Source organism: Aotus nancymaae, unplaced genomic scaffold (genome assembly GCF_030222135.1).
Source record: "Aotus nancymaae isolate 86718 unplaced genomic scaffold, 86718_ANA_hifiasm-v0.15.2.pri h1tg000017l, whole genome shotgun sequence".
Lineage (NCBI taxonomy): Eukaryota > Metazoa > Chordata > Mammalia > Primates > Aotidae > Aotus > Aotus nancymaae.
In genome coordinates, this window is record NW_026988429.1 from 16,089,828 (window position 1) to 16,113,581 (window position 23,754).

Below are 23,754 nucleotides of genomic sequence, written 5' to 3' on the forward strand. Positions count from 1 at the left end.
AGTACATTCAGCTGGTGGCTGGGCTGGAGGCCCCAACACGACTTCCTCCACATGCTGGGCATCTTGGCAGGGATGGTTGGAAAGGAGGGTGCAGCTGGGCCTCTGTCCCTTTCTATGTAGCCTCAGGGCCTCTCCCTGCACACTCTCTCTAGCAGGGTAGTTGGACGTCTTACACAGTAACTCAGCAAGGGCAAGTGTCCCAAGAGGCAGGAAGTGGAAAGTCCCAATATCTTAAGGGCTGGGACTGAAAACTGGCACACCATCACTTCCGCTGTACTCTATAGGTCAAAGCTGTCACAGATTAAAGGGCAGGGAGCACAGACAGCAACTCTTAATGACAGGAATGTCAAAGAATTGGTGGCCTTTTTAAATCTCCCATGGCTTGTATCTCTCATCCCATATATTAGCTAAGACTCTGCAAAGCAGAGTCCAGTGGATGTGATTTCTCTTCAAGGTAGAGACTTTACAGCACCCTCCTCACCAGGGAAGGAAGTACAATCCACACCTGACATTTATTCCAGCCACCATTGAATTATACAATGAAGCCAGATTTTAATCTGGAGAGCAGTGAGTCATAGCCATTGCTGAACTGAGCTGTGATGTAACAAAGACCAACCGTACCCACGTGTGTGTCTGTGCAGTTATCACTGGACCAGCTTCCATGTAGCTTTGAGATGATCACTTTAGCTGAACAGCAACTCTTTGCCAGTGTACAAGAAGCCCTCCAGATCTTCTAGCTGTCCTGCCTTCCATTCAGCTCCCTGCATGGTTTCTGAACTTAGCACAAGCTTCTCTGCCTGGCAGGAGCACTTTTGGAGTCAGTTCTTGTGGGAGGCAGTGTGGCACTCTGCTCTAGGAGTCAGGATGTTCAGGTTCTGAAGCCACCCCTGTCTCTACCAACCTAGAGATTCTGGTGAGATACTTGGACTTTCTGACCTTTGTGTAATCTGAAAACAGACATGGGAATGATTGGGTTGGAAAATCTCTTGAGGTCTTTCTCAGCTCTGACATTCTATGATGTTATCATTCAAAGGAAAAATAAAGGCTGAGTCTTAACACAGAAGCTAAGCTCTGCCATACCATTCACAGTCCTCTGTAGAATGGATAGCTCTCCTCCCAGGGAGATTGTACCAACCAGAAGAGGGCTGGGGGGGGCAGGACTTTGTACACACCCATGACCTTACCATACTTCTCTGTGTCTCAATTAGCATGTCTGTCTCTTTGCCTGCTGTGTATTATTTATGGGGCATGGACTTGATTTTGTTTATTTTCATTTCCCCAGCATTTGGAAGGGAAAAAGAAGTGCCTAATTTCCTAACATGTTCCACAGACCGGGTATTGTGCTAAATAATAAACATGCATTATTACACTTCATCCTCTCAACAACCCTCTGATTGGGTGGTATCAGTCTTCACACATAGAAAGAGCAGAGTCAAACCCTGTCATCTTTCTGTGGCTCATATGGTGCATGACACAGAACGGGAGCTTGTGTACTGAAAGGTTTGCTGCAGGCAGTGCAAGTCCCCATTGATGGAAAGGACCATGTAAGTGATGTTCTGCATCTTCCTGCTATGAAGCGTGCAGTGGGCATTCTCCATGATGGAATCACGGCTCTGTAGCCTGCTGGGTAACACGCCTCCTCTCCTCTCTGCCTTTTGAAATGGTAGGTTGGAGGACTCGCTTCTGAAAACGTGAGATGGGCAGAAGCCGTGCAGAACTTCAAACAGCAGGAACAGACGTTATGTGGAGACATTCTACTCATAACGGCTTTCATTTCCTACCTTGGCTTCTTTACAAAGAAATACCGGCAGAGCCTCATGGACACAACTTGGAGGCCCTACCTGAGCCAGCTGAAGGTACGTATGGCTTGAATTTCTCCGGATCACATCAGCCTCTGGACACCAATGAGAAGACAGGACGGTCATAATTCACATCCTCTGGTGTCCTCCTGCACACTCACCCCCACCACCCCCTGAGCGCCGTGAAATCTGCATACCCATGTCCTTCCACACTGCCTTGCACTGGTGCCTGCTGCCTTCCAGGACACCTGGGGACAGCATCTCACCTCTGAATGCAGTCCTCCGTGGGGACACTAGTCCTCTACCCCGCAGGCTGTCTCCTAGCGATCCTTAAGGCTGTGAAACCTGGGAGAAAGAAGTAAAATAACAAACCAATTTCCTCTCTGATTTCCCCACTCCAGAGCCGGACTTTGTGGGAGCAGTCAGGGGAAATTCCCTTTCCCAGATCCTTCATTGCAGCTTGTCACTAAGCCCCAAAGCTACACAGCTTGTGCCCATGACTCACAGATACCCTTCGTCGGCTTCTATCCTGCGTGATCCCATGAACAGCTGCTCACATGCTTCTTATGTGGGCTGTGCAGCTTGTCCTCTTCGTGCAGCTAGGTGGATTTTAATCCCAACCCACCCCCTTACATCACTCACCCCTGCGTTAATGAACTGGGAAGTGGGGAAATACTGGTTTCCCATTAAAGGGGATTCAAAGTTGTACCTGGACCTGATCTTCAGAAGAAGTCCTAATATTTTCCTGGCACTTTCACATCACTCATAGCAACCCACACATACTCCCTGTGTATTGAGGGTGTCCTGCTATTCCACCATACAGGGCACACAAAACGTTCAAGACCAGGATACCATTGGCAAGTTCACAGTCCAGTGGAGGAGATTAGGCTCATCAAAGTCAGCTAGGGTGAAAGTCAGCCCCAGATTTCACAACATAAGGTAAAAGCTGTATTCCAAATCTGTTTGTAAGTGGAACCTTAGAACATAGTGACGGTTGTTTTCCCAGATCACCTCATAAAACCCTGCTCACCTGATGATTAGCTGAACAGTAGTTTTAAAAATGTTACAATGGCCGGGCACAGTGGCTCATGCCTGTAATCCCAGCACTTTGGGAGGCTGAGGCAGGCAGATCACAAGGTCAGGAGATGGAAACCATCCTGGCCAACATGGTGAAACCCCGTCTCAACTAAAAATACAAAAATTAGCTGGGCGTGGTGACGTGCACCTGTAGTCCCAGCTGCTTGGGAGGCTGAGGCAGGAGAATTGCTTGAACTCAGGAGGCAGAGGTTGCAGTGAGCCGAGATCGTGCCACTGCACTCCAGCCTGGTGAGAGAGCAAGACCCTTCTCAAAAAAAAAAAAAAAAAAAAAAAAGTTACAGTGCTAGCAAATAAACAAAAAATAAAGCAGCTATTTTACTCATCCTAAACACTTTTGAAAAAAAGGAAATTGTTGAAGGAACCATCGTTAACTGAGTGAATGAAGATGAAGAGCTCAGTAGCAGCTTAGTGAGGATTTTTCTGGCTTTGTTTGACTTCTTAGGACTTCTTCGGCACTCTGGTAAGGCCTATGGATTCCTTCTCAGAGTAATGGTTTTGAGCATGTAAAATAGAATGCATGAGATTACAAAGGGAAAAAATATATTGGAACACATTTCTGGTCCCAGATAAGAATCCCCAAGGGACTGATTTCCCTTCAGAGGTTTGCTTGATGCTGTAACTGGCCATCTGTGCCCTTGGTAGATACAATTAAGAGGATGGAAGATGGTGTGGAGAGGTTTCCCTGGGATAACTGGGCAAAACAAATTTGAGAGAGGAGTAAGATTTGTCTAACAAACTTGAAAGCATTATGCTAAGTGAAAGTAACCAGACACAAAAGGTCACATATTGTAGGATTCCATTTATAGTAAATATCCAGAATAAGAAAATCCAAGGGGACAGAAAACATATTCATAGTTTCCATGAGCTGGGGGTAGACAGAAATCAGGGGGGACTGTTGAATGAGTATGATATCTGGGATGATGAAATGTTTTGGAAGTAGAGCTGATGGCTGCATAATGTGTGAATGGACTAAATGCCACTGAAATGTGCACTTTAAAATGGTTAATTTATTTTGTATGAATGTTCCCTTAATTAAAAAAAATATATATGGGTCATCAATGAAAAAGATAGCCTGTAAAGAAATTAAGTGAGCCCGGCATGGTGGCTCACACCTGTAATCACAGTACTTTGGGAGGCCAAGGCGGGTGGATCGCAGAGGTGGGAAGTTCAAGACCAGCCTGGCCAACATGATGAAACCTCATCTCTACTAAAAACAGAAAAATTTAGCTGAGTGTGGTGGCAAACTCCTGTAATCCCAGCTATTCAGGAGACTGAGGCAGGAGAATCACTTGAACCTGGGAGGTGGAGGTTGCAGTGAGCCGAGATCATGCCATGGCACTCCAGCCCAGGTGACAGAGTGGGACTCCATCCCAAAAAAAAAAAAAAAAATTAAGTGAGCAGAGCAGAGAAAGGCTAACAAAAAAGTGTCTAAGACACACACAGGAGCCCTGAAGGGACACAGGAGCCCTGAAGTGGCACAAGAGAGGCCACAGGCAAGTTCTCAGAATGATAAATGCTCGCCAGCTTCCCCACAGGTACCAGCAGGAAAGAGTCCTGCATGCAGCCTGGGAGTCGGGTGTTTGGGGAAAGGGGAAAGAAAACCCATCCAGCCTTTTGCAAGCTGGTGAAACAGATGAGAGGAAAGAGTGGTTTGTGCTGGCTGGTATAGACAGGAGCGAACCAACTAGGCATGGGACCTGGTGCTGGTTCACAGCGTGCGCATAAATAACACAGACATATAGCAGAGAAATACCACTATTAACACGGGTAAGAGTGCAGGAGGTCATAGATTAAAATACAGATAATCTAGTAGAATTGATTTAGGTAAAGATACCAAAAAACGAAGAATCAGCCACACGAGCTGAATTTCTACAGTTCTCCATCTTTAATAGAGCCTGCTTTCAGAAATAATCACACAGCCAGAAAAGCATTCTTCAGTGGGATATTGATCTTGCTTTTAAAGGAGATGTGTCATTTGGTTAGAAACTGTGCATTCACCCCCAGCTGAGAATGCCTTCTTCTTTTCTGAGCTCGGGGTGGTGTTTCTTCCTCACCAGACTCCCATTCCAGTCACGCCGACCCTGGACCCCCTGAGGATGCTGATGGATGATGCTGACGTGGCTGCCTGGCAGAACGAGGGCCTCCCAGCCGACCGCATGTCCATAGAGAATGCCACCATCCTCATCAACTGTGAGCGTTGGCCACTCATGGTTGACCCTCAGCTACAAGGCATCAAATGGATCAAGAATAAATATGGTGAAGATCTTCGGGTCACGCAGATTGGTCAGAAAGGGTAAGTTGGTGAGCATGAAAGTTCCCACTTTAGCCACTTGTGCAGGAAAATGTATGTATCATGAGCAGATTTTAAGCCCCATTCAATGGTTTGTACAGTCTCTCCATGAGGGTTCTCAGGTTTCTCCTCCCATTTTTGCAAACAGCTCAAAGAAAGATGCCTGGGTACTAAGTCTTTGCTTTTCATCCCCATCAGAAATCATGTGCTGCAACCTCCTGACCCATTCTGGGGTCCTTTCTTCACCATCCCTGGAGCTCATCCTCTCATCACCACCGCCCCTCAAACACTTCCTCCCCAAGCCTCACATCCCATTGTCACACAGCTCTGTGCTTTATAAAGCCTTCCTTACTCTCTCTTTTTTTTTTTTAAATTTGGGAGATGGAGTTTCACTTTTGTTGTCCAAGCTGGAGTGCAATGGCACGATCTCCGCTCACTGTAACCTCCGCCTCCTGAGTTCAAGCGATTTTCCTCCCTCGGCCTCCCAAGCAGCTGGGGTTACAGGCACCCACCATCACACCCGGCTAATTTTTTGTATTTTTAAAAGAGACAGGGTTTCACCATGTTGTCCGGGCTGGTCTTGAACTCCTGACCTCAGGTGATCCACCTGCCTCGGCCTCCCAAAGTGTTGGGATTATAGGTGTGAGCCACCATGCCTGGCCAAGTCTTTCTCATTCTTAGCCAAAAGCTGCCTCCTTTATCTCTCCTCTACCCACTATTTCTATCTCTGCCCTGGAGCCACATAGAACGACCTAAACTCTCCTCCTGAGACACAACTGGACATTTCAGCAGGTCTCATGGAGCAGCTGAGTTAGTTATGAAACCATCAGAGCCCTTGGTACCTGCCATGTGGCCTTGGACTTACCTGTGGGAGAGTTACCACATGAAGGGATGTGAAGGGCACAGAGAATGTCTGGCCAGCACCCACTAGGCTCCAGCGGCTTGGGCCTCAGCATCCCTCAGGCATCCCTTCATTTTAGCCTTGCAGTTTCCATACTCATCCTGTTCTGAGTCATTAGGACACCTGGGGAAACAGGATGGGGCAACATGGAAGAGGAAGTGAAGCAGACATCATTCGTTGGGAGGTTGATATGCGTCAGTCTTGGTGTTAGGGATTTTATCTCAAATGCCTTCCTTAATCCACAGAGTTAATAAGATTAGTAACCCATTGGTAATAACCAGTAAGGTTATTGGTTCCATTTCACATCCAAGGAAGCAGAGGTTCACACAAGTTAAGTAATTTCCCCAGGAGCACATCATTTTAAAAGTGATGGAAATTTTGCACTGGTGTTTATAGCAGTGCTGTTCAACATAGACAATGGTGAAGGGAACCCAGGTGTTCACTGACAGATAAACGATAAACAATGTGATGTACACACACAGTGGAATATTATTGCCTTAAAAGGAAAACAATTCTTTTTTTGTTTTGTTTTGTTTTGAGATACAGTCTCACTCAGTCGCCCACGCTGGAGTGCAGTTGCTCGATCTTGGCTCACTACAACCTCCCTCTCCTGGGTTCAAGTGATTCTCCTGCCTCAGCCTCCTGAGTAGCTGGGACTAACAGGCATGTGCCACCATGCCCAGCTAATTTTTGTTATTTTCAGTAGAGACAGGGTTTCACCATGTTGGTCAAGCTGGTCTCGAACTCCTGACTTCATGACCCGCCCGCCTCGGCCTCCCAAAGTGCCAGGATTATAGGCATGAGCCACCATGCCCTTCAGGAAAACAATTCTTAAAAGAGTATAATTAGATTGATTGTGATACAAAGGAGAAATGCTTAAGGACATGAATACCTCATTTTCCATGACGTGATTATTATACATGGCATTTCTGTATCAAAATAGCTCATGTACCCCATAAATATATACACCTATGTACCCAAAAAAATTAAAAGTAAAAAATTTGTTTAAGAAAAAAAATAATAAAATAAAATTGAAGTAAAAAAAGAAGAGAAAAAAATTTGGACACATACCACAACATGAGTGAGTCTTTAAAGTGTTATGCAAAGTAAAATAAGCCGGTGACAAAAGACAAATGTGGTATGATTCCTCTCATCCAAGGTACCCAGAGTAGTCAAATTTACTGAGACAGAAAGTAGAACAGCGTTTGCCAGGGACTGGGATTGAGAGGGGAATGGAGAGTTAGTGTTTCACAGGTGCAGAGTTTCAGCTTTGCAAGAACAGTTCTGTGAATGGATGATGGTGATGGATGTACAACAGTGTACTTAAAGCCACTGAACTGTACACTTTAAGATGGCACATTAGGCTGGGTGTGGTGGCTCGTGCCTGTAATCCCAGCACTTTGGGAGGCCGAGTGGGAGGATCACTTGAGGTCAGGAGTTCGAGACCAGCCTGGCCAACATGGCAAAACCCTGTCTCTACTAAAAATAAAAAATTAGCCAGGTGTGGTGGTGTGCGCCTGTAGTCCCAGCTACTTGGGAGGCTGAGGCAGGAGAATCACTTGAACCCGGGAATCAGAGGTTGCAGTGAGCCGAGATCACGCCACTGTACTCCAGCCTGGGTGACAGAATGAGACTCCATCTCAAAAAAAAAAAAGATGGTATATTATATATTATGTATATTTTACCATAATTTAAATAAATTAATTAATTTGTTTAAAAAGGAATGGAGGCAGTCAGGCACAGTGGCTCAAGCCTGTAATCCTAGCACTTTGGGAGGCCAAGGCTGGCAGATCACTTGAGGTCAGGTGTTCAAGACCATCCTGGCCAACATGGTGAAACCCTGTCTTTACTAAAAATAAAAAAATTAGCTGGGCGTGGTGGCACGAGCCTGTAATCCCAGATAGTCGGGAAGCTGAGGCAGGAGAATCACTTGAACCCAGGAGGTGGAGGTTGCAGTGAGCCAAGATTGCGTCATTGTGCTCCAGCCTGGGGGACAAGAGCAAAAACTCCGTCTCAAAAAAAAAGTAATGGAGGCACTATTTGAACCCGGGCCATCCTCACTTAGAAACCTAAGATTTATCCACTCTAGCTCATAGCCACCAAAGTAAGCTTTATTGCTCTGGCCTCATGTCCCAAGCATGCTTGTACAGAGGTCCAGATTACTCGGGGTTGTTCAAATCAAACATATAATGTTAAAAATAATAGTTAAACAGAGCAAATATTAAATATTAGAATTATTTATGTTATAGAGCAAACTTTGTTGAGAAATGAACGCAAAGGCATGACATATAGATAGATACATAGAGAGATAGATTTTTTTCTTTTTTTGAGGTGGAGTCTCACTCTCTTGCCCAGGATAAAGTGCAGTGGCACTATCCCAGCTCACTGCAACCTCCACCTTCCTGGTTGAAGCAATTCTCTCGTCTCAGCCTCCCAAGTAGCTGGGATCACAGGCATGCACCACCATGCCTGGCTAATGTTTATATTTTTAGTAGAGACAGGGTTTTCTCATGTTGCCCAGTGGTCTCGAACTCTTGACCTCAGGTGACCCACTCACCTCAGCCTTCCAAATTACTGGGATTATAGGCATGAACCACCACACCCAGTCAATATGATATATTTTTATTCGAGTCTTCAGTGACATAATAATCCAACCCTGGCCTTCTCCCCAAACTTTAATTAAAATATTCTTTTCCAGTTAACTAATAAGGCATTTTAGGCAGATGTATGTTCTTTTTGCTCATTGCTGTGTCTCTAGTGTCTAAAACACTGCCTGACACACTCTAGGCCCTTAATAAATACAGTTAATCAATTCTTAGTTCATGTCCGTTAACTGCTTTCCTGTTGGGTGGTTCTCTAGATTTGTTGTATATTATTTGAATAGAAATGTTGCATTATGTATAATGTGTATAGTCTTCTTTCATCATATGAATGAAAATTTGCTCAAGTGTCTCATTTGTCTTTTAATTTAATTTTGTGGGGTTTTACATACTACCACACCCAGCTAATTTTTATATTTTTAGTAGAGATGGGGTTTCACCATGTTGGCTAGGTTGTCTCAAACTCCTGACCTCCAGTGATCCGCCCACCTTGGTCTCTCAAAGTGCTAGAATTATAGGCTTGAGCCACCGCACCTGACTGGCTCCATTACTTTTTAAACAATTTAATTTTGTGAGGTTTTGCCTACTACAGTTCATTTTATTTTAGTTTTTATTTGATCAGAGTTGTCATCCATTTATTCTATAAATAATGCCTAGAGGAGTCTTTCCAAGAATTTTTAAAATATTCACCTACATTTTTTGTTTTATTTTGTTTTGTTTTGAGACAGGGTCTTACTCAGTCACCTGGGCTGGAATACAGTGGTGAAATCATGGCTCCCTGCAGCCTCAACCTCCAGGGCTCAAGCAGTCCTCCTACTTTAGCCTCCCAAGTAGCTGGAACTACAGGTGTGCAACACCATGCCCAGCTAATTCTTGTATTTTTGTAGAAAGGGTGTCTCACTATATTGCCCAGGCTGGTCTAGAACTCCTGGCCTCAAGCAATCAACCGACTTTGGCATCCCAAAGTTATGGGACTACAGGCATGAACCATCAGACCTGGCCCATTTTTTGAGTTTTTTCTGAGTTTTCCTTTTACATAGAACTCCAATCAATTTGAATATATTTTAAGCTATATGTGGTACAGACTAATTTTCCAAGTGGTTAGCTATTGTTTCAGTACCATCTATTAAAATTTCCATTCTTTCCTCAATTAATTAGCAATGTCATTTTACTATATATTAAATTATTTTATTAAATAGGTTCATTATTCTTTTCTATTTATCTAATACTATACCAACCCTTATTTACTTTTATATTTAGTAACATTTATTGTGGTATTTCTCATTACGGAGGTAATGTATCATCATTGTAAAGAAAAGTGAGGGGGTGGGGTAGGAGTTACCAAAAAAATAATAAAAAACAAAGAAGTAAGAACTTCTATAATTCATCTTTCAAAAACATTGCTAACTTATTGGTCTATGCTGTCCTTTAAGCCTTTCTATATTGTCGAAGTATATAAAATACTTAGTATTAGATCATATAAGTCCCTCCTCTTCTTCATTACTGGTTTTCTCCTTGCCAGCCTCATTGTGTTCTTTTAGATGAACTTTAAGATCTTTGGTGAGTTCCATAAAGTTTTATTGTTATTGTTTGTTTGAATTGTATTATATCAGTCTTACAAATAGACTTTAAGAAAATCAACCTACTTGCATATTTATAAACTCTACATAACACTGAAAAGGTAAAAGTAACCTAGATCTTTGTTAATTGATTGATAAATTAAGGTGTATCAATATGGCCTAATACCCAGTCATTTAAAATTACATGGAAGAATACTTAATGACATGGTGAAATGTTTACAATATATTTTATGTACCAAAACTAGGTTAGAAAAAAAAACTGCCATATGAATCTCATACTATCAAAGCTAAACTTGACAATATAATATATTCAAACATACACAGTCTACACCAATATATTAAAGACAGATGGCCTGGCACGGTGGCTCATGCCTGTAATCCCAGCAACTTTGGGAGGCCGAGTCAGGCGGATCATGAGGTCAGGAGTTCAACACCAGCCTGGCCAACATAGTGAAACCCAGTCTCTGCTAAAAATAGAAAAATTAGCTGGGCGTGGTGGTGCACGCCTGTAACCGCAGCTACTCAGGAGGCTGAGGCAGGAGAACTGCTTCAACCTGGGAGGCACAGGGTGCAGTGAGCCGAGATCATGCCACTGCACTCTAGCCTTGGCAGCAGAGCAAGACTGTCTCAAATTTAAAAAAAAGAAAAAAGACAGATTATGGTTTTCATTATCTTTTTTTGTATTTTGTAATTTCTCCCTATTTCTAAAAGTATATAGAATCACATAAATATCACTTTACATAGGGAAAAAATGTGGCCACTGAAAACATTCCAAATAGCTGTGCCTCCACGTATACCACCATGTCTTAGAGGTCATGCTTGTCTCATTAAGTGGTCTCTGACTCCATAGCTTGCCACAGGCTCATTCAGCTGACTCATTCTTGCTTTCCCAGCTACCTTCAAACCATAGAGCATGCCCTGGAAGCTGGAGATGCGGTGCTGATTGAAAACCTAGAGGAGTCCATTGATCCTGTTCTAGGACCCCTGCTTGGGAGAGAAGTCATTAAAAAGGGACGGTAAGACGCAGCTGTGTTGCTGACCCTTTGTGAGGAGCTGGTTCATGGCCCCAGTTAGAACCATGGAGAGGTCTGCTCTTCCTAGAATTTTGTCTCTTCAGTTCATGTCAAATAGCTCCCTGCAGCACATCCACCTTTCTTTCTTCCAGCAGAAGTCTATTTAGTGGCCTTTGCCTCCTAGAGAAAGTTTCCTGGAATAACTTTGCTTCCATCAGCCAATGTCCCATTGACTTCCTTCTAAATAGCCACAGTGCACAATTTTAGAGAAACTTGAAAAGGAAATCATTCAGAAAGCAGACTGACTTTTAAGTGTGAGCGTCTTATACAAGCCAGTCATCTAAATTCTGACAACTCGGTTCCTTGTCAGTTTGATGAGCCTCTGCTACTTTGAGTGCTGGCATGATGAGGGCTTAGCAAGCGTAAGGCCAAGCAAGGGGTAGTGTGGAGAGGAAAAGAGAGGAAGGAGATGGACAGTCGGTTCATGTGAGGGGCAGAGTAATTATCATGAAGGGGTGCTGGACTCAGGAGCCTTACCCACTGCCAGAGCCATAGTTGACTTTACTGTCCTTAAGCTGTGCTCATTTACTTGCTTAATCATTTCCACCACCACCACCCACCCCCCCGCCCCGCCCAGATGTCATTCCCCTGTCAGCCTTGAGAAAAAGTAAGCCCTATTGCTAGCCTAGAAAACACCTTTGTGGAAAACGCAAGGTGGCTCCCCTTCCTACAAACACTCCACTGCCATCTGCTGGAGATTTCTCATAATGTGCTCATCTGCATGGATACAACAGGAATGGCCGTGGTGGCCATGGGAAAACGTCTATCCCCCTCCACACCTGTTCCCCACATTAATGCAGAAGAGAACCCTAGGACTCATGTGAGACATACTTAGGAGGTATCCATCGAAATATGGCAATATTGTTTGAAAAAAAGTCTCCAGTTCTGACCCTGACCAAATTTTGCAGGAAGGCACCTCACCTTCACATGAGCCTTTATGTTCCAGATTCATTAAAATTGGAGACAAAGAGTGTGAATACAATCCCAGGTTCCGGCTCATCCTCCACACCAAGCTGGCTAATCCTCACTACCAACCTGAGCTGCAGGCTCAGGCCACCCTGATCAACTTCACCGTGACCAGGGACGGCCTGGAGGACCAGTTGCTGGCCGCCGTGGTCAACATGGAGAGGCCAGACCTGGAGCAGCTGAAGGTGAGGACAGGAGGGAGAAAACGCTCTGCCACTAGAGCCTGCAGTGCACCTCACTCTGGGAGAGGTTGCAGAAGGGGGCTGTTTTTCCTGGACTGAATAGGGTGGGTTCTGCTAGACCCTGGAAGAGTGCCAACCCCATGTAGCAACCTGGGAACAACATACTGGGAAAAGAAGGATGGGTGAGCTGAAAGACAGAAGCAAAAACAGCTTGGAGACTGGACACTCCTATGACCAACAGCAGAGCCTGGCATGGGATGTGAACATGAGTGCTGCTGATCACACATGTCCACGTGCCAGAACTAAGTGGAATGAAATTCTACCAGGGTAACAGAACTAGGTCCAACCATGTTAGGGTCATGTCTTAGTCAGCTTGGGCTGCCATCACAAAATACCATAGACAGGGTGGCTTAAATAACAGATATTTGTTCTCCTATAGTTCTGAAGGTTGGAAGTCTGAAATCATGTTAGTTTATGATGAGGCCTCTTTTCCTGCCTTGGAGGCAGCGGCCTTCTCACTGTGACCTCACGTGACCTCTTCTTTGTGCATAAAGAAATAGAGACACCTCCCTGGTATCTCTGCTATGGCTGGGCACCACTCTGATGACCTCATTTAACCTTAATTACCTTCTTAAAGGCCACATCTCCAATATAGTCATGTGGGGAGTTAAGGTTTCAACATATAACTTTTAGGACAACGCAATTCAGTCCATAGCAGATAATATGCTTTTTGTCCTCTCTTTAAATATGATTAGATTATATAACATGCGGGTTCGCGGTGGGGGCAGAATTCCAGTGCATGAGAGATTGAGTTCCGGGCTCCCTGGGATTCTGCTTCCTGCAATCATTCAATCATTGAACAGATACCTATGGAGCACCAACTCTGTAACAGGCAGGATTCAAGGTATGAAGGATTCAGCAGTAAACAAAGAAAACCATGTTCCAGCCTTCATGGAATCTGCACTCTAGTGGAGGAACACAGAAAATAGCAATGTAAACAGATAAACAATGTCATTCAGATAGAAGAATTTTTAAGAAAATCAAACAGGGTAATACCGGAAAGCCAGAGAGCAAATTTAAACAGTGGTGGTCAGAAGAAGATTCTATGAGGAGTTGGCATCTGAACTAATTCCTAAATAATTGTAAAGCCTCTGGGCATAGAGCATTCCCAGCACAGACAACAGCAAATCCTGGTCTTAAGGCAGGATCAAGATATGTGGTTTTAAGAAAGAGTAGAAAGGTCAGGGTGGCTGTGGCTGTTCTTCACAGCTGCCTGAAGCCAGTGCTTTAGAATACGAAGCAGAAAGGGAAGATGAGATGAGATCTGCTTGGATACAAGCACCCCACTCCAGCCTTGACGAAGGTTTTACACAGTCTGCCATGCTTTACGCAGTCTGAACTGTGTAAGACAGATTTTGCTGAATTTTTTTTTAAAGTAAGCCACAGGAGAGTTGTTCATCTGGGGAAAGTAAATTGGTGATAGAACTCTCCAGAGAACTAAAACTGGACCGTACCCCCTAGTCAGAGAAATAAGCTCCGTTGGCCAGGCGCGGTGGCTCATGCCTGTAATCCCAGCACTTTGGGAGGCGGAGGCAGGTGGATCATGAGGTCAGGAGTTCGAGACCAGCCTGGCCAACATAGTGAAACCCCATCTCTACTAAAAATACAAAAATTAGCTGGGCGTGGTGGTGCGTGCCTATAGTCCCAGGTACTCAGGCTGCTGAGGCCGGAGAGTTACTTGAACCCAGAAGAAGGAGGTTGTGGTGAGCAAAGATCACGCCACTACACTCCAGGCTGGGGGACAGAACAAGACTCCATCTCAAAAAATGAAAAAAGAATAAGCTCCACTTAGTGAACACTGACAATGCAGTGTGTTGTGCATTGTGCATTAAGCATAGCACAGAAATCCTATAAGTAGGGACTGGGATTACAGAAAAGCAAAGAAGGTAAACTGGCTCAAAGTCATGTGGCTAGAATATTGTGCAGTTGGGCACCAATGTTGACTCCTCTGCTTGTCCCCTGCTCATGGTCTGAAGCTCTTTGCCATTCTGCCTGCAATTTACTATCTCTAAGGGAAGGGACTCTGTCCCTATTCAGACCTATCCCTATGGTAGGATGCTCTGGGCATCTGCACCTGACTCTCTGTTGCTTGATATTTGCAGTCTGATCTCACAAAGCAGCAGAATGGATTCAAAATTACCCTGAAAACATTGGAAGACAGTCTTCTCTCTCGCCTCTCCTCTGCCTCTGGGAACTTCCTGGGAGAAACAGCGCTGGTGGAAAACCTAGAGATCACCAAGCAGACTGCTGCCGAAGTTGAGAGAAAGGTAAAACTCCTCTGGCTAGTCTGAGAAGGCAGCCTAGGTTGGAGTCTTCCACAGTTTTCTCTCCTTTTAGACAAAGAGTCTGACTTTTAGAAAGAAATCAAAGTAACATATGGCTTTTCTGTCTTAGCAAAGTTCTTCTAGAAAGTCTACCTAGGCAGGATTCCTGAAGTGACCTTGTACATCCTGTATTATGTAGTTCCCACCTTCTGGAAAATACTTTTGATGTCTCAACTCCATCCACATTTGATAAACACTTAAGCCTTTGCAGGGCCTGGTATTCTGCACAGGGAATGGTAGCTCAAAATGGATACCTCAATAGTGTGTGGAATTGGCCTGAACCTAAGGAATCACATTGCTGGAAAAGCCAACTGGTTTGGGCATGATTGCATCCTGACTAAAACCCACCTGACTGCACAATCTCAGAATTCTGATTTTAATGAGAAAACATCAATGACTTCCTAGGAAACTCAGCTCTCAAAAAGTGTATCATCCTGGGGAGCAAAGATACAGTGCCATACTGAGTATAGCTTCCTTTATTTTACAATGTTTGGAAGGCCCTTGTTCCCCACTGTAGGGACTAGAAGACGGGATGTGATGGGAAAGGGACCCACCCCCTGCTCTATCCCAGCAGACCACCAAACCTCCAACAAGGTCTTCTGCAGTCTCAGTCCTGTGCTTGGATCAGAAGAGTATTGGACATATTGGCTCTGAGCAGGTCAGGGCATATCTGTAACAGTATCCAGGAACAATATAACTTTGAGGGAAGATGCTTATTGCCAGATTATTGGGATTTCTCCAAATATGAAAGACTTCATTCTGGGTAGAGACAAGGTAGGAAATATAAAAAGCAATGATGGTAAGACAGATAAACCAGGTCATACCCACCCTGGGATGATGGACAACTCAGGTTGGAGTGATGAGATTGAAAGGAGGAAGAGCCAGCCTAATGCTGGGTCAACAGCTGCGATGGGACCACCAGGTTTCACTACCAGTTATCTGTGGCCTCCATATCTCTGGTTGGGGATGTGAGAGTTTGTAAAGTAATTATGGTAGACCTGCCACTGTCCTGGATAAGAGAGATGGGAGACAGACCCAAATTACTTACAGGAAGTAGGTCAGAGGATGGGATCCACCGCACTGATCTCTTCTCCCTGCCCCTTCATCTCTTCTTTTAATCCTTTTCTTTAAAATCAATGAACATGTACTGAGTACCTGCTGTGTGCCAAGGGTGTATGAAGCTTTCTTTTTCCTTTTGTTGTTCCTTTTCTTTTTGTCTTCTTTCTCTTTCTCACTTATTCACCCCATGGAATACGTACTTGAAGGCTACTGTATTCCAGGTCCATGATGGAAGTTGTAGATACAGCAAGGAATTTGCTATAATCCTAGGCTTCTAGGACCTGGCCCTCGGAGGAAGAAAGACAAGTAAACAGGCAGTTACAAAACAGGGCTGGTGGCTGAGGTCGAGAAAGCACAGGGAAGGGTGAACACACAAAGGAGGAACACTCAACCCATGTTGGGTGAGAGGGAGGAGGGGCTTCACTTGAGTGTAACTGGAATGTAGAGGGGGTGGGAGCTGGAAGTGGTCACTGGCAATGAGGCAGGAAAGGTACCCTGGGTTTCCATCGTATAGGGCTGTGTAAACTATGCTGGGGAAATTGGGCTTTGTCCTGATGGGCATCAAAGATCATGAACCTCTTTTACACATTTTCCATCTCTGTTTCTTTCTGATGTGCTTTTGTAACAATTTCCTGAGATTTCTCTTTTAGTTTGCTGATTTTCTTTTCAACTCCAGTCTATTATTTAAACTGTATGCTTTATAAATTTAAATAACTATACTCTTATTTTTAGAAATTCTAGTTAGTTCTTTTCCAGATATGCCTGTTCTTTTTCATAAGGTCCTTGCTTTATGCTTTCTTTTGTACCTACTGCTCTAAAACATACTTTGTTAATGGTGAGTTTTAGGTTGTTCAGTCATTCTCAGTTCATGAGGTGCTAATCCTTCTGGGGTGTTTTGGGTTTTGGTTCTGTTTTGGAAAGGGGTCTTCTATTGTTCCCTTTGGTAATACTCCTGCAGTTTGTAATTGTTTATTATGAGAACATCTTCAGTAAGGATCATTGTCTTTTCCTGTGGTGCTCCCACAAATTATCAGTAACTTTCCTCTATTTTGGAGCATAAGGGCAGAGCATATTGGGGTTTGCATTTAGAGGCACAGTCTAACAGAAATCCCTATTTCTAGGGCCAGGCATGGTGGCTCACACCTGTAATCCCAGCACTCTGGGAGGCCGAGGCAGGCGAATCACGTGGTCAGGAGATCAAGACCATCCTGGCCAACATGGTGAAACCCCGACTCTACTAAAATACAAAAAATTAGATGGACATGGTGGCACGCACCTCTAATCTCAGCTACTCAGGAGACTGAGGCAGGGGAATCACTTGAACCCAGGAGGCAGAGGTTGCTGTGAGCCGAGATGGCGCCACTGTACTCCAACCTGGGTGACAGAGCAAGACTCCATCTCAAAAAAAAAAAAAAAAGAAAGAAAGAAAGAAAGAAATCCCTCTTCCTGATGCCAAGGTCTCTTTTCTTATTTTTACCTGTGATAAGAAATTTTCTGAAAATAGAATATTCCAACTGAGAGAGATCTTTGTGAATTTACATATGAACTATTTCATAAACATTAAGAAAAAAGACTATACTATGTTTCTTTCCCTGGATTTCCACTGCTTGGCTCAGTTTTGAGTCCTACATATTTTTTTGCATTTCCACGAATTCTTCCTCATTAGAGATGGAGCATGGCAGCTTGCACAGCTCACACTTCCCAGCTGGAAGAGCTGACAGCTCACCCTCAGAAAGGACTAGAAGTTTACCATCTCCTTTTTCATCCCAGCTCTAGGAAGGAATACCATAGTAGCTTTTCAACTTTCTACCCATCACCCCCATCCCTGTTCACTCCATCCCCTAAGCAGACACATGTCTACTCACACAGAGAGGCCAAGTTGATTCTCAGGAAGCCCTGGTTGGTTGGAACAGTGGGCTGCTATTTATTTTTCCAACAGGTCCAGGAGGCCAAGGTGACTGAAGTGAAAATCAACGAGGCCCGAGAGCACTACCGGCCAGCAGCTGCCAGGGCCTCACTGCTCTACTTCATCATGAATGACCTCAGCAAGATCCATCCGATGTACCAGTTTTCTCTCAAGGTGACTTATACCTGGAGTTTCTTGCCTGATCATAATAAAGCAGTGTAATATTGCCAATGCAGCTCTCTGTGAAAACGTATCCATGTAATATCATTAGCTGCGGCAGGTCTGAAAGATCAAAGCCAGGAGAACAGCTGTGTTACCTTGAGACCTCTCTTACCATCCTCTTCTCTTTAATTGGGTCTTACATGATTCACGGGTGCTTTGACTGGAACAGAAGGGGACACCACAGCAAGTCTTGGCTCATTCTTTCAGTAGGCACACATGATATGGTGGGTACTATGCTTACTGAATGTGTGGAAGATGATACCAAAGAAATAGGAGAAGGGATCCCTGTCCCCCAAGAGCTTAAAATATAATAGACAATCAAATATGTCACTTGTATTGATTAAAATCCAAAGCAGGCAATAATAATACATCAACTTTAAATTACTTTTCTTATGGCCCTAATATCCCCAAAACTCCTGCTTTATGATTGTTGAAATATTCCTAAAACCAAAGATGTTAGCAAATTGTAAGTGCTGACTAAACTTACCTTACTCATGAAAAAAATAAAGACTTATAAATTTTTAGTGCATCTCTGAAAGTACATCTTTCTCCCCTAGGGCATTCATCAAAAGACCACAGTTGAAGAGGCATTAGGAGCTAGTGGAGCATTTCTAAACTTCTTTGGTTTGAACCAACAAAGAGGACATGCACACACATATACAGAGAGAGATAGGAGAGAAGGACAGAACATATGTATGTATGTAGACAAATGGAAATTTCACACACACACACACACACACACACAGAGGGGAGAGAGAGAGAGCACACTTCAGATCCAGTGTTTTCAGCTAAACCACCATGTGGAGACCAAGATGGTGGGGATGGTGATGAGCAGATGAGAAATCAGGGGGCCTCCAGTTCCTGGGGCTCATTTGATTGAAGATGGCATTTTACCATTTCCCAACCTTTTTCTTTTAACTTAGAGTCTCTGCAGGTTGGATGAACTGTGTTTATAGTATTTTATGTTTTTAAAAGAAATCTGATACTTGGCCTCATATTTAGTTCAAGGCAACATAGGAAAGAATCATAAAATCTTTTAAAGCAGCATAAAAGCTGGCATGATAAGCCTAATAACCACAGGATCACCTCCCTACTTCCAAGAATAGTTGAAAGTGACTATAGGTACCCATCAGAAGCCTACCACAGTGCCTCTATCGGAAAACAAGAAATGAGATGAGGCCCATGATAATATGTGCTCAAAATCAAGATGTTTGGCCGGGCGCGGTGGCTCAAGCCTGTTATCCCAGCACTTTGGGAGGCCGAGGCGGGAGGATCACCTGAGGTCGTGAGTTTGAGACCAGCTTGACCAACTTGGAGAAACCCCATCTCTACTGAAAAAACAACATTAGCCGGGCTTGGTGGCACATGCCTGTAATCCCAGCTACTCGGGAGGTTGAGGTAGGAGAATCGCTTGAACCCAGGAGGTGGAAGTTGCTGTGAGCCAAGATTGTGCCACTGCATTCCAGCCTGGGCAACAAGAGCAAAACTCCATCTCAGAAAAAAAAAAAAACAAAAAACAAAAAACAACGATGTTTGGCAGCAACAGTGTCCTGATAGAAAGTTCCGAAACTCCATTTTTAAAGTAGATGGAGTCTGGGTCACCTTACTGATATTAAGAATTGCAAAAACAGCTGTTCAGTGACCAACTTGATCATTAAAAGCAGATTTAACTGCTTAATGATAAGTAGCTGAAGTAAGGGTATTAAAAAATATGAAAACCACAATGCATTTTAGAAGCCTTCTCTGATTTGAAGAAAAAGGAGCCATTGTAGTTTTCACGCTCTTGGCTTTTGTCTGAGGTTGGGTTTTACAGTTCCCCTTCCTGGCAGAGAAAGAAGAGACATTCTCAGCATATGGAAACCCCAGATAGGCCAACGTGGCAGGAACCATTCATCCCAGCTTCTAACAGTGTTTTTAGCAGAAATATATTAAAATGTGTGTGTGTGTTTACGCATGCAAAAACTCAGGAGCCAGGTTTTAAACTTGGAAGTTTATAACATGGTTAAGATGGAATTTAAGTGGCAGTAATTTTTCTTCAAGATGTAGCCAAAGGCTAGGAAAAGGCTAATAAGACACATTCACAGGGTCCCTCAGAGTAAAAGACACCTCACTGGGGTCTCCTGCAGATTGAAGGGAGGCCCAGCTTTCTCTATGGTGGGCGTTCTGCAGAGAGGCTCGGCTGGGGGAATAACATTTCTCAAAGAGGTTAGAAGAAACAGCATCGGATAGGCAAAGGCGAAAATAACACAGCATTGGTCTCAAACCAGAAGCCCAAGAGAGTACTGTCCCATTTTCTTTGGTCCTTGGAGGACTTTTCAAGTACTTTAATTGGTTGCCAACATTTAAAAATAAGGAGAAGTTATGTAAGTTCCAAATTATGGCTTCTCATGAAGGTTCGGAAGATTGACATCACTAAGCTCACGTCCCACGTGGTGCAGCTTTGCTGGAACCAAGGGATGCTGCCCCCTAGATTGGCCTGTGCCTCCTGTGTTGCCACAGTCCTTATGCCTTCCTACTTGGTATTAAACACCTGGCCTCTGAAGGCATTGAGTTTGATACCCTTGGTCTAGAGCACTGCTCACACTTTGCCTAACTTCTTTTAGGCATTGGCAGGACTGTGTCCTGCCATCTATCTGATGCTGCTTCTTGTAACCTTCTAACCCCCAGCCATGCCTCTCTGCAGAATGCCCACAATACAGAAAGGTGGGCCTCCCATCAATATGCAGGAGACCCCAGTGAGGTGTCTTTCACTCTGAGGCACCCTATGAACGTGTCTTATTAACCTTTCCCTAGCCTTTGGTTAAATCTTGAAGAATATTACAAATAATTTTTTTTTTTACTTTTTTTTTGGAAGAAAGAAAGAAAAAAAAGAGTGAAGAAAAGGAAGAAAAAGGAAGAGAAAGAGAGAGAGAGAGTGGGAGTATTGCTTTCTTGCCCAGGCTAGAATGCAGTTTAGTAATGGGTATTGAAAACCTCTTTTATATCAATAATTATACTTAATAATGTAGACAGGAAGGAATAAGGGAAGAAAATAACAAACAAGCAGCCAACCAATATTTCATTTAAACCTATGAAATGCTATGCGATTACTGAGGAGTGATTTACTTCCAATTATGTAGTCACTTTTGGAATAGGTGTGAGGTGGTAATGTATGATTTGTGTATTTGAAGTGGAGAGTTCTATAAATGTTTATTAAGTTTACTTGTTCCGGGTCTGAGTTCAAGTCCTGGATGTCCTTGTTAATTTTCTGTCTCGTTGATCTATAGAATCATTAGCTCTTCTTGTTACACTGATCCTTTTGCCATTATGTAATGTCCTTGTTTGCCTCTTTTGATCTTTGTTGCTTTAAAGTCTACTTTATCAGAGGCGAGAATTGCATCTCCTGCTTTTTGTTTGTTTATTTTTACTCTCTGGTTGGTAAATCTTCCTCCTTCTCTTTGTTTTGAGTCTTTGTGTATCGTTGCATGTGAGATGGGTCTGGATGCAGCATACCGATGGGTTTTGGCTTTTTATCCAATTAGAATATATATAAGTTTAATACTGGCATTTGATGCTAGCTGGCTGTTTTGCCCATTAGTTGGTGTAAATTTTTCATTGTGTTAATGCTCTTTGCTTTATGATATATTTTTGGAAAGGCTGATACTGGTTGTTCCTTTATATGTATAGTACTTCTTTCAGAAGCTCTTGTAAAGCAGGCCTGGTGGTGGTGAAGTCTCTAAGTACTTGTTTGTTCACAAAATATTTAATTTTTCCTTCGCTTATAAAGCTTAGTTTGGCTGGATATGAAATTATGGGTTGAAAGTTCTTCTCTTTAAGGATGTTAAATATTGGTCCCCACTCTTTTCTGGCTTATAGGGTTTCTGCTGAGAGATCTGCTGTAAGTCTGATAGGTTTCCCTTTATGGGTAACCTGACCTTTCTCTCTGGCTGTCCTTAGTATTTTCTCCTTCATTTCAACCCTAATAAATCTGGCAATTATGTGCCTTGGGGTTGGTCTTCTTGAAGAATATCTTTGTGGTGTTCTCTGTATTACCTGGAGTTGAATATTACCCTGCCTTGCTAGGTTGGGAAAGTTTTCCTGAATGATATCCTGAAGAGTATTTTCCAACTTGGATTCATTCTCTTCGTCACATTCAGGTACACCTATCAAACATAAATTAGGTCTTTTCACATAGTCCCATATTTCCTGGAGACTTTGCTCATTCCTTTTTATCCTTTTTTCTCCAATCTTGTCTTCTCGTTTCATTTCACCGAGCTGGTCCTCGACTTCTGATATATTTTCTTCTGCTTGATCAATTCGACTGTTTAAACTTGTGCATGCTTCGCGAAGTTCTTGTGTTGTGTTTTTCAGCTCCATCAATTCACTTATATTCCTCTCTAAATTGTCCATTCTCGTTAACATTTCGTCAAACCTTTTTTCAAGCTTCTTAGTTTCTTTGCATTAGGTTAGAACAAGTTCTTTTAATTCACAGAAGTTTCTTATCACCCACCTTTTGAAACCTGCTTCTGTTATTGGAACACACTCGTTCTCCATTAAGCCTTGTTCCATTACTGATGAGGAATTGCGATCCCCTGTAGAGGGAGAGGCATTCTGATTTTGAGTATTCTCTGCCTTTTTAGGCTGATTTCTTCCCTTCATTATATATTTATCTCTCTGTCATCTTTGTAATTACCGACTTTCTAACTAGGTCTCTGAGCGGACATCCAACTTGTTGATTCCCAGTGCCGAAATCTGAGCAATCCACTGCGCCAGCCAAAACAGCGGTGTTAAGATTGATGGTGCTTTTCTGCCCCGGAATCTCTGGACTCTGCACCAAGAACTGCCACGCTAAGGCACCAGCAAAACCGCTGCGCTGGCCACAAGAGTCGCCCTGGCGATCCGTGGGGCTCCTCCGCTGGGAATCTCTTGGTCCGTGAGCAACGAATATTCGTCTGAAAGTGTGACGTCCTCTCGTTCTCTGTGCTTTCACTGGGAACTGTGAGCCCAAGCTGCTAGTGATCAGCCATCTTGGATCTCTCTCCAAATTACAAATAATTTTTAATGCTCACTATATGTGAAGAGATGGGCTAGATTTTGGGAAATGTAAGACAGTGAGTAAGGCCCAGGATGCACCCTTTGTACTCATAACATGGTAAAAAGATTAAAAATACCAAAGATACAAGACAATTACAAAAAAAGTTACAAAAGCTGATGAGTATCTATCTACAAGGGTAGTTTGAGTCAATGATGAGACCTTCTGGAGGAAGCTGTGGAAGTGGGGATCAGGCCCAGCATCAGAGATGTTCTGACACCAGAAGTAAGAGGAAGAAGCTTGGCCAGGCATGGTGGCTCATGCCTGTAATCCCAGCACTTTGGGAGGCTGAGGCAGGTGGATCGTTTGAGGTCAGGAGTTCGAGACCAGCCTGGTCAACATGGTGAAACCTTGTCTCTACTAAAAATACCAAAAAAATCAGTCAGGCGTGGTAGTGCGCGCCTGTAATCCTGCTCCTCGGGAGGCTGAGGCACAGGAATTGCTTGAACTCAGGAGGCAAAGGTTGCAGTGAGCTGAGATCATGTCACTGCACTCCAGCCTGGGTGACAGAGTGAAACTTTGAATCAAAAAGGAAGAAGCTTTTTGATTTTTGTTTCTTGTTTTAGGACAGAAAAGAAAAAGAGAGCCACAATTAGTTTAATATAAAGAAAATGCTAAATGCA

General features: G+C 43.6%; 1 protein-coding gene across 1 annotated transcript in view; it reads right to left on the reverse strand.

Annotated features, from left to right (window-relative positions):
• Window positions 1–4,485: 4,485 nt before the first annotated feature.
• The window catches only part of LOC135275627 (uncharacterized), a 42,037-nt gene continuing 22,768 nt past the window's right edge, over window positions 4,486–23,754 (reverse strand). Inside the window, exons 11-14 of the mRNA XM_064377983.1 lie at window positions 17,798–18,120; window positions 15,428–17,306; window positions 6,053–6,211; window positions 4,486–5,119 (exon numbers count right to left, since the gene is read on the reverse strand). The gene's annotated coding sequence lies outside the window, so the exon portion shown is untranslated. The remainder of the gene's footprint in view (window positions 5,120–6,052; window positions 6,212–15,427; window positions 17,307–17,797; window positions 18,121–23,754) is intronic.